This window comes from Suricata suricatta, chromosome 13 (assembly GCF_006229205.1).
Source record: "Suricata suricatta isolate VVHF042 chromosome 13, meerkat_22Aug2017_6uvM2_HiC, whole genome shotgun sequence".
Taxonomy (NCBI): domain Eukaryota; kingdom Metazoa; phylum Chordata; class Mammalia; order Carnivora; family Herpestidae; genus Suricata; species Suricata suricatta.
Genome location: NC_043712.1, coordinates 22,248,399 through 22,259,242, shown reverse-complemented (window position 1 = coordinate 22,259,242; position 10,844 = coordinate 22,248,399). Strand labels below are relative to the sequence as shown.

General features: G+C 42.5%; 1 pseudogene; it reads left to right on the top strand.

The window, feature by feature from the left end:
* The first annotated feature begins 1,145 nt into the window (after positions 1-1,145).
* On the top strand, positions 1,146-2,135 carry LOC115275869 (annotated as a pseudogene).
* Positions 2,136-10,844: the final 8,709 nt, after the last annotated feature.

The window sequence follows — 10,844 nt, the reverse complement described above, 5'->3', positions numbered from 1 at the left end:
ATGCTCATGCTCTGTCTGTCTCTGTCTCTCAATAATAAATAAAAATGTTACAAAAAAAATTTTAAACCCTGACTTCTACTGCAAAAGATTAGTTCTGTGTAAAAGCAACTTCATGACAGAATGTCTTCTAGTCCAGAAGCAAGAAAGATCAACAGAGTTGGCTGAGGCCCCAGGATTCCAAACCAAATGAAAACGACTTAGATTTCCAGGGGAAAAAAAATCCTCATCTAATTAGTGAGCAAGCATGAACTAAGTCCAAACACCTGCTGCTGTTTTTCTTCCACTGTTGCCAGGTATTCCTTGGATGAGGAAGTAATTATAATGGAAGCTGAATATAATTAATTATATAACTTTAACTTATTAAGTTTATTTCCATTAAAATTGCCCCATAAATTGGGATATTTTAAAGGCTGCCATAGAAAAGGGGAGACCAGAGGACTTAAGCCTCTTTTACATTTGACTCAGCAATGAATCATATCCTCCAGTGTGAATTCTCTCCTATCGCAATTGTTAACTCTAGTAAATATCTACAGAGTTATTCACCTATTCATTCAACTAAATGCACGGAGTACCTGCTAAGTGCCCAGCACTGTCCTAGGCATTGGGGTTAAGACAGTGAATGAGCAGACGAAAATCCTTGCCTTCATGGCACTGCCTTCATGGCCCTTATAGTTCTTGCAGGGAGTTGTAATTCTATGGCCGCAAAATTGGAAAAGGCTGAATTTCTCCTAGCTCTGGATTGTTTCCACTGCACTAATGAATGAAAGAATGGGGTTGCCTGAGGGCTGTGCGGAGTCTGGGAGTCTGTGCAGGCTGAGCTGGCCTGCTACTTCCAGAAATGCCCAGGAAGAGGGTGCTGTGGCTACAGGCTGCCTGCCAGAGGCTATCATATCTGCTGGAAGATAATGAGGGTTCATCACCGTGTGCCTGGGATTTCATATGAGCACAACGTGCCCTTCATATAGTCAGACACGTCTTCTCAACCCAACATAAAATCAGCAGTAGCACCGCATCCTCTCAAACTGCTGCCTCGGCCCCGTCCTTTCTCCTTTTGTCACCGGTCCCAAAGGTGTACCCTTCCCTTCGCCCCACACCTTGGCCATGAACTTCTTGCCTGAAGACTGTAAAAACTAACTACTTTGAAAATGAAAAACTAGGAACTGACAGCTTCGTCTCAAAATACCCAACAGTCTGTTATTTCAGGGGAGTTAATTTCAGAAGGAAAATGGGTCAAGCTTAAAAGAACAACTCACATGGTGGCCCCTGGGTGGCTCAGTCAGGAAAGCGTCCAACTCTTGGTTTCGGCTCAGGTCATGATCACAGTTCATGATCAGGTTCGTCGCATTGAGCCCCACATTGGGCTTGGTGCTGGCAGCGCAGGGTCTGCTTTGGATTTTCTCTCTCCTCCTCTCTCTGCCCCTCCCATGCTCATTCTCCTTTTCTCTCAAAAGTAAATAAATAAACTTTAAAAACTGGGGGAAAATAAACCTCACACGGATCCTACTGGTACAGCAAGAACTTGGGACCCTGTGGAACACAAACCAGGAAAGGACAACCAGCCGATGGCGTGACGGGGGTTCCAGGGCTGCGAAGAACTAACTCTTCGTGTCGAATGCATCTGGTGAAGCAGTTCCAACCACCGACTGGGAGGCTAACGCCTAGAAATCCCCGCAGGGGTCGCCGATGATAAAGCAAGCCCAGAAGCAGCTGCTCTTCGGGAGTTTGAGGAAGAAACTGGCTTTAAAGGTCCCACTGCTGGTGGATAGATCCAGGTTTGTCAAACTGTCCCTACCACACGCGGTGACAAGAACGATCAACGCAGAGGACGCTGGAGAATTTGTGGAAGTGATTTCTTTTCCAAGGAATGGACTGCTTGAGGAGACCCGACACTCTGGTGGCTGAAAAACATCCGACAGTGGTCACCGGCATCTACTCCTCAGCTCTGGTCTCAAACCATGCAAACACACGCAAGGCTGTTTGAGGTGCCCTTCCTGGAATTTGAAGGCCAAAAGACAGTGGTCATATGTTTCGTAAATGAGGCCACCAGGCTCCTTCACCAGGACTTTGTATTCAGCTTGGTTGTATATAGCTTTGAAATGAGCTTTTTCATAAAAGAAAAGCAACACAGAATGTGATGATCAAACAGACAATTTGCCAATGCACCTATTTTCACATCTTCTCTGAAACTGAGGGGTCTCTTAGAAGCCATGACCTCTCCTAGGTCCATAGGGTGTGGTAGTGATGGGGGCATTGCCTACAATATCACACTTGGGTATAACTGTTCATGTTTTCAGCATTTCAGTTGAATTGCCAGCATTAATACTTCATGTGTTGAGTTATTTGCTGTTTATAACAGCTTCCTGGTTCTTACCTTCTCTTGACACCTGTTGCTAAGATCATCTTGCAGAATGGGTGCCAGGGACAGGGAAGAAAGTCACCCAGGCAGGGCTGGGAGCAGGTGAGGCATGTGGAGTGGAGTGCTTCTTCGGGAAATGCTGCTCGGCTAATCCTACTGATAGAACAGTGTGGTTTTGTTTGGAAAAAGCCTCAGTAATAAGAAAATATTGGGTTCTAGCTTAATTGGTAGGTTTTTCTTTAATGGTACATGGGTTGTCCTATAATCAAGGGCAACTTGGAGTTGACAAAATACAAAATTATTATGCCCATTTTATAAATGAGAAACCTGAGACGCAATAATATGGGTTAACTTGCCCCAAACCCCACATCTAGTAAGTGGCAGAGCCAGGATTTTAGGGTCTAAACACTCAGTTAACTGTTTGTACTATGCTATTCCTCAGTATTCATGTAGCCGATCAGAGAAGGTTATTGCAGATAGATTTACTCAATTAGTCAACCGACTGATTCATTGAGTGTCCTATGTACTGGGGACAGGTGCAGCAGTGAGCAGGAGCTTGGAGCTACCCTCAAAGAGTAACTTAATAAGGGAATAGGTCTTAATCATGTAAATGGAATAAATGGAAAGTTGCAACATGCAGTAACAGAAAGGAGGGCCATACAGTGCTATTCAAATATAAAACGAGGGGCCCCTTTTCAATCTGGGAAATCAGAGAGGGTTTCCTGGAAGAAGACTCCTTTGAGTAAAGGTAAGTAGGCAAAGGGGTTGGTGGGAAAAGCATCCCAGAAAGCAGAAACAGTATGTAAAAAAAAAAAAAAGGACTTGGGGTGGGAAAGAGGTTAGTCCCTTCCTAAACTAGAAAGAAGCCAGAGTGGCCATAGTGTGTGTGTGTGTTTGTGTGTGTGTGGGGGGGGGGAAGGAGGTTACACTCATGTGCACAGGTAGGGGCCAGAATGTTCTGCGATGAAGGTAGAGAGTAGGTTGGGGTAAGATCATGCAGAACCCTTGTAGCCAGCAGCGATGCTCTTCCAGAACCTCATGGTCCCATTATCGTTCCCCAGTTCTACGTTAATAATTCCGAAACTGTCCCAAAGTCTGTCTAATCCATCCTCTCTGGATGAGAATAATTTTTCTGAAAGCCCTTGATAAGTGAATATCATGAAGAAGATACAATTATTTCCCTTGCTATTCAAAACAGTTCTTGTTGCTTGCTCTGGCTCAGCATATGATGAAACTCACCCATAAAGAAGAGAGCTTTAAAACTGACTTTTGGTGTGGTAATATGGCTGTCTCCGTCCGTTTGGGCTATTATGACAGAATTTCCCAGATGAGGTGGCGTGCAAAGAGGCTTATTTCTCACAGGTCTGGAGGTTAAAAGTCCTAGATCAGGGAGCTAGCACAGCAGGGTGAGACCCTCTTCTGGGTTACAGGCTTCTATTCTCACACGGTGGAATGTGCTAGGGAGCTCTGCCTGGTCTCTTTTTATAAGAGCACCGATCCCTTTTATGAGGGCTCTACCCTCAGGACCTAGTCTCACCTCCCAAACACCCCACCCCATTTGGTAATGGTATTTCAACAAATGAATTTGGAAGGTGATATAAGCACTCAGACCATAGCAATAGTTTTCCAGATTTGTAAATCATTATGTATAGAAAGATAGTTGAAGCAAAGTTTATATGCCTATGCCTACTTGTAAACATGTGGCCTAGAGAGAGCTCTGCAATACATTGAGATCATATAAACTTACCATATTTAATTTGTTCAAAGATGTATATTTTTTCATTGAAACTATCACGTCTTATGACTAAATACACATAGTATGTATCACATATGAATTGTCAGCATCTTATCTTTCTTGGTGACATATAAAATAATAGTCTTACAGTTTGTAGTATCTAAGATACAATAAAGTAGAATGTACAAAAGTCAAGTTCATAAAAGCAGAGCCTAAGACAGTATTGGGGTTTACACAATTGAGGAATGCCTTTTCAAAAAAAGCCCGTACGGGAGGGAGCCAAGGAGGAGAGGGAAGGGGCAGAACTAAGCAGGGTCTCAGGGCAAGACTAGAGTCTGGCTTATCCATAGGAAGTAGGTTCTGAAGCATGAGCCCCATCACGGTTTTACTCCCTTAAGGTAAGGGGACTTTTGTGCCTCCTCCAATTAGCTAGTCATTGACTATGGGCAGCCTTTAGAGGATCATAACTTTTTGACCGAGGGGCTCCCATCAGCAAGGTTAATTCTCAGAAGGAGAGAGGCAGCTGGGAGCCATTATCAGCCAATAGTCACAACTGAGGGTTGGGGACCTCCAGCTGGTATAGGAGATCTGAGAGACACTACAGCATCCACCAGAGGAGTCTTGCTCAGTTTCAAGGTTCAGAGTGCCTACAAAGTAGAAACCAGCTATTCTCAAGAAGAATAATCATAGTCCTGTCGTGGTGTGATTTGCGATGTCCACAATAATACCCTTAGAGTAGACTCATCACCTAGTGTCGTAAGGGCTGTTTCTTCCTGGTCTCCTGAGGACAGGGCGATGGGATGCTGTCTGAAGTCAGACCTCCACAAGCAGAGCCATTTTGATTTGCATGTGGCAGATCTAGCTCCCAAAGGAATTCGCAGACTCTTAATATCCTGGGCAGGGTAGGGGGCTACTGGAGGTTGGTTAGCCCAGAGATGAATCCATAATTCAAGTCGGAATGTGTGTTCTGTCTACCTTTCTAGAATCTTGTTCCCCCACATCACCATCACTCTCCCTCTGCCTGAACTCTAACTTTGAATTGTTCTCAGGTTTCTTTCTTTCCTTTTTCCACAAGAAACTTACCTTAAAAAAAAAAAAAGTGTTAACTGGGGCGCTTGGGTGGCTCTGTTGGTTAAGTGTCTAACTTTGGCTCAGGTCATGATCTCACCGTTTCCAAGTTTGAGCCCTGCGTCTGGATCTGTGCTGACAGCCCAGAGCCTGGAGCCTGCTTCATATTCTGTGTCTCCCTCTCTCTCTGCCCCTCCCCCTGCTTGTGCTCTCTCTCTCTCTCTCTCTCTCTCAAAAATAAACATTTAAAAAAAAAGTGTCACTTAGGAATTTGATGAGTTACCACCTGGGTATATTTGCATTTTAAAGACCATTGGCAGAGGATAGGGTTTACCATAAGGAAATGAATAACTATTGGTGTAATTTGAGGCATCTGGAGTCCTTTAAATTATTCAACATGCACAAGCTCCCCATACAAACTACAATCATGGGGTGAGTGAGTAAAGAAACTGCAGAGAAAAGTTGGGAAGACCTAACTCTGCTCTCATATTTTGGCACATAGACCAATCAGGGCCATTGGGCTTTTCCTTTTTCTCTCTCCCCATATCTTGGCTTTCTCTACACAAAAGAGCGGCCAGATGGATGGCATTCCCAGGCCCAATCAAGGGCATAGATAAGAATGGGATAATTTCCGTGTATTAATTTCCCCCATTGCACTGATAACAACAGTAGCAGCAATGACACAACCAACAATTACTGAATGTTTTCTAGGTTCCGGGCTCCTTTTGATCCCCAAACCTTGGAACAGGGTTGTCAGTGGACTTTCTGGTTAGTAAGTGCAACACCCTAATCTTTGGATCATTTTTACCTGAATCAGCTTGAGTACACATTTGAGCTGGCCTAGAAATGAATTGAAAATGATGAGAAGAAATAATGGGACCAATGTCATCTTTCCTAGACTGATGGGGGAGGAAATACCCCAAGGCATGGGGGAGATTCTGATTCAACGCAGTAAGACAGAGGGATGGGGTCCTAAGGATACAGGACTGTACGGAGCTTAGAGACTACATGATTCCAACTTTCTCATGGTACAGATGAAAAAAAATACATACATGCTAAAGCAGATTGTCTAGAGCCACAGAGCTCCAAGGAGACTTGGTGGTCATGGTGGTGGGGGTCGGCTAGTGACATAGTTATAAAGGGAGGTGCCAATAAGGATGTTGCTAGATTTAGGTCAAGGTCAAGGTATTTGAATACGGAAATATACATTTAATGGTGGCTGCAGTTGAATTAAGCTGGGAGCATATAAGGATGAAGACTGGAGAATGGCTTCTATTTGATGAGTATTCATTTACTGAGCATAGATTAGCAATCATTCTGGACTCCCTTCTCCGGCAGCTGGTGAGAAGGCCAAGCATCACCTTAAGGAGGTATGTTCCCCAAGGCGGGTGCCTGTAATTAGAGCCAATAGAACATTTGGTGGAAAATGTGGGAAGAACCATTTTTTATGCCAAAACTGTTCTTTACTATTTTAAGAAGGAAGTGGCTAGTGTTCTTTTTTTTTTTTTATCTCTAGTGTTTCTTATCTGCCCAGATGTAGTCTATCAAGGATTTATGAAAGATAGTGTGCAGTCCAGTAGTCACCTGCAAAGGTTTATTTTTGGTCTCATCCAACTAACTGTGGTTAAGTATCATCAGCTTTATGAAAGGCACTATACCACTGAACATTTCCAACACTTCGGTCTCTCTGAAAGTCTAAAAGATGGTGACTCTTTAGTGCACATTTTATCCCTTGGGGGATAAAAAAGTAAAAATAGTTAAAAATAAAAAAAGCATAGGTTTACATATTCAAGAAGATTTTAATCTGGCTGCAACAGAAGTGAAAACATCATCCTCTCTACCTTAATTGTTAACACCCTTGAACATTCGCTAAGGTTAGGTACCCTACAAAACGTTTCATGTACATCATTTCAGTTAATACTCACATTGACTTTTAGGAGGTTCCATTATAACCTGACTTACTGATGAGAAAACTGAGCCCCAGAGAGGGTTCCAGCTTGACAGTGGCCGAGTCATAACTGCAAACCCAAGTCTGCCAGACTTCAGAGCCTGTGATTTTTCCATCACTGCACACTGCTCTCACAGGAAAGCTTTATGACAAAGCTTGGTGATTAATTGCCAACCTGATTAATAGAAGCAGAACTGGCCTCATCACAGAGTAGGTCTGTTCTTGGCTGCTGCTGCTATTTATTCTGTCTGGTTTTGGACTCAGCACACTAACTTCTCACCCTCATAATGTGATTTGTGTGGGAGCTGATTATAGACTTGTAAAGTATATAGAAGCCATGCAGTGTGTGATTTGTTATTATATGTGTTAAAGACAAGATAGAGAATAACTCAGACACCTTTGCTCCTTCTGACAGGTCTAGTTTATAGATTATGAACTAAATGTGAGCACATTTTCTATCCCCCTTCCAAACCTGCATTTCTAGGTAGAGATTGAAATGTATTCCTGATCTTAGCTGAAACCTTAGGGTTTCCTGTGTGTGTCTGGGCAGCAGGCATTCATCCATCCAATAGTTGCCAAGCCTCTACGAAGTGCCTGGCAATGTCCTCAGTACTGCACACACAAGGACGGAAAGCCACAGCCTTTGTCCTTAGGAAGCTGAGTCTCATTGGAGACAGACATAGGGTTGCCAGATTTTGCAAATAAAAAAATACACAATACCCTGTTAAATATCATAAGCAACATACTTACACTAAAAAAATTATCCTGCTTATCTGAAATTCAAATTTAACTAGGTGCCATGTGTTTTAGCCCATAACTGTAGGCAGAAATGAAAATCCACCACATCTGACAAAAAAAATGGTGGCTGTAATGTTTATGCACATGTGTGCTTAACAGAAACATAGAAGCATACAGCCCAGGAAAGCTTCCTGAGACTGTGTGGGCCAGATTAAAGAAATAATACATTTGGTAGGGGATCTTAAATAAGCTTTGACAGGCAAAGATGGTGGAAAGGAAATTCCAGATGCAGGAGAGCACAGAGTTTGACATAATGCCTGGGGTGTGTGGGCAAGGGAAGAAGGCTAGAAATGAATATGAGGGTCAGGTCACAGAGAGCTTCAGCAGAAAGACAAATGATTCAGAACCTCATTCTGGCATCAATAGGAGACCACCCTATCTAATACTTAAAAAAAAATTTTTTTTTATATACTCAAACTTTGGCCAAGTAGTGTTTCACAAAATGTGGGTCATGGACCAATGTTACTGTGAGAGGTCATTTTAGGTAATAGTTTCTTATAAGTTGGGATAATATGGGGAATGTAGCATTAAATAGCCTTGACTCACACAGGGGAGGGTTTAAATCCCTTTTTTTTTTCCAACTTAAAGCTCTTAATTTTATTTATATGTGTACAACTTAAAAAAATTAATGGACTTTATTTTTTAGGATAGCTTGGGGCTTAGGAGACATTGAGCAAGAATTTCAGTGAGTTCCCATATGTCTCCCCTTGGTCCCTTTTTTTATTGTCTTTCAGTTACTTCTTATGACTCAAGATGAAAGTCTTAATTTGGTGTTATTCTATCCTTTTTTTTTTTTTAAGGTAACTTCTATCCCCAACATGGGGCTCAAAGTCATGACACCAAGAGTCACATGCTCTACCGACTGAGCCAAGCCAGGTGCCCAGATTCTGTTCCATCTTTAACACCTTTCTAATAGTTGTTCTTTGTGTTGGAAGAGAAGGAGAGGAGAGAAGAGGCAGAAAAGAGAAAGGGTGCATGGGTAAGAGAGCATTCGGGCTTTGAATCTTTGACAAACCACAAAAATCAGTTCTTTTCAATGTATTTGTTTATGAAGGCTTTCTTCTACTTCTGGGAACAATATTCGTCTTCCATTTAAGTTCTGATGACAAAAAGCTCTGTTGCAAAATAAATTTATTCCTATACGAGAAATAAATAGGTTGATAATAACAGCGGCATGTGAATGACCAAAGCTTAGGAAATTCAGAGCTAGGCACCCCAGCCAAGGTGTCCTCTTACCTGGTGGCATGCTCCCGCTGAATCTTTTCAGCCTTCCGTGGTTTTCTGGGGAGAAAGGTCTACCTTCTCTGGAGAAGGAATATGGATTGCCTGGGTGAGCAGTGGCTTTACAGGAATCCTGTATTATTGCTCAAATTCTTTCCCTGGCTTCTCTTCTCCGACTTCTCATTCTCATTCCCATCCGGTCACATATTCCTTTTCTTAAAAGTCCTGATGAGAAATATAGTCAAATGGATGCTTCCTTTTAAGAGGATACCAACATGAAAATTCCAAATATGGGGCCATAAAAATTCAATGAAAACAATAAGCCTCAAGATTTTTAAAACCGTGCGTATCCATGACACATCTAAAACTTAACTGGTGATTTTCTGGAACATTCTGAGAGAGAGGACTATTCATTTATGGAAATTTCTCTGAAACCCATTTTCTGGATCAGGGTGCAGGGGCTCGCATGACATCAATGAAAGGATGACCAGTCTTGTATTAGTTCATCTTCCCTTTAGTTTTCCCAAGCGCACCAGGGTTCACATTTGGGCTCGATCAGTTACTAGCAGTGTGACCTTAGGCAAAGAACTTCATCTCCCTGCATTTGTAAATTGAGAACAGTCAATACCTTGAAGATTAAATGAAATAGTGTGTGGACCTCTTGAGCCTCATCATTTATCAAGAGTTGTAACTCGTTTTCCCCATTTAATCTTTGGTTCTATTGCCTCCGTGATAATTGCAGTTGGTCCTTTGATGTACCTTTTTTTTTAATGTTTTTTATTTATTTTTGCGAGACAGAGAGAGACAGCACAAGCAGGGGAGGGTCAGAGAGAGAGGGAGACACAGAATACGAAGCAGGTTCCAGGCTCTGAGCTAGTTGTCAGCACAGAGCTTGACGTGGGGCTCAAACCCACGAACTGTGAGATCATGACCTGAGCTGAAGCCAGAAGCTGGACGCTTAACCAACTGAGCCACCCAGGCGCCCCTGATGTACTTTTAACAGTGGTGCTCAATGTGAGTGTAGATCAGAATAATCTGGATTCCTCTCATGATTCCCCACCCACCTCCAGCTTCTGATTCAGGGTGTGGATTATGTGTGAGAATGTGCATGCCGAACAAGGACCCAGGGGACACTCCTGGTCCCAGAACCTCACTTTGCAAACCCCAGTACCAGGTCATCCCAGACAAGATGAAACCCTCAGGCAATGGCTTTCAGTTGTGACTCACAAGAAACTACTTTGAGAAACATATTCTACAGTGTGACCCTCGTATAAATATACATATATCTGAACAAGTTTCATGAAATGATGGTTGCCATTGCTACAGTAAATGTTCTCTGATATTTCTTGCTTTAAGAGAATGCTGACCCACTAAATTGCATTTTATGAACCATTATTGGATCATGTCTCAGCTAGAAAATCATGTTAGTGCTTGATAAATAAATGCTGCGTTGATAAAAATACAACTCAGAAATAGAACACAAGGCAAAAAATTAAGTGACTTCCCATTCTCTTTTCCTATCAAAATAGAAAGGACATTATCAAAGGCATGGGCTCTTTCCATTTCTAGGCAAGAGAAATCACACAGGAACCTTGCCTGCTGAAATGGGATGGAGAAGACTTGTTTCCAGGGAATTCTCTTGAACTCTGACGTGGCTTGTTTTATTGTTAAGTGGGCCTGAAATCACAGTGAAGGAAATGAAACATCTGCCTGCTCCA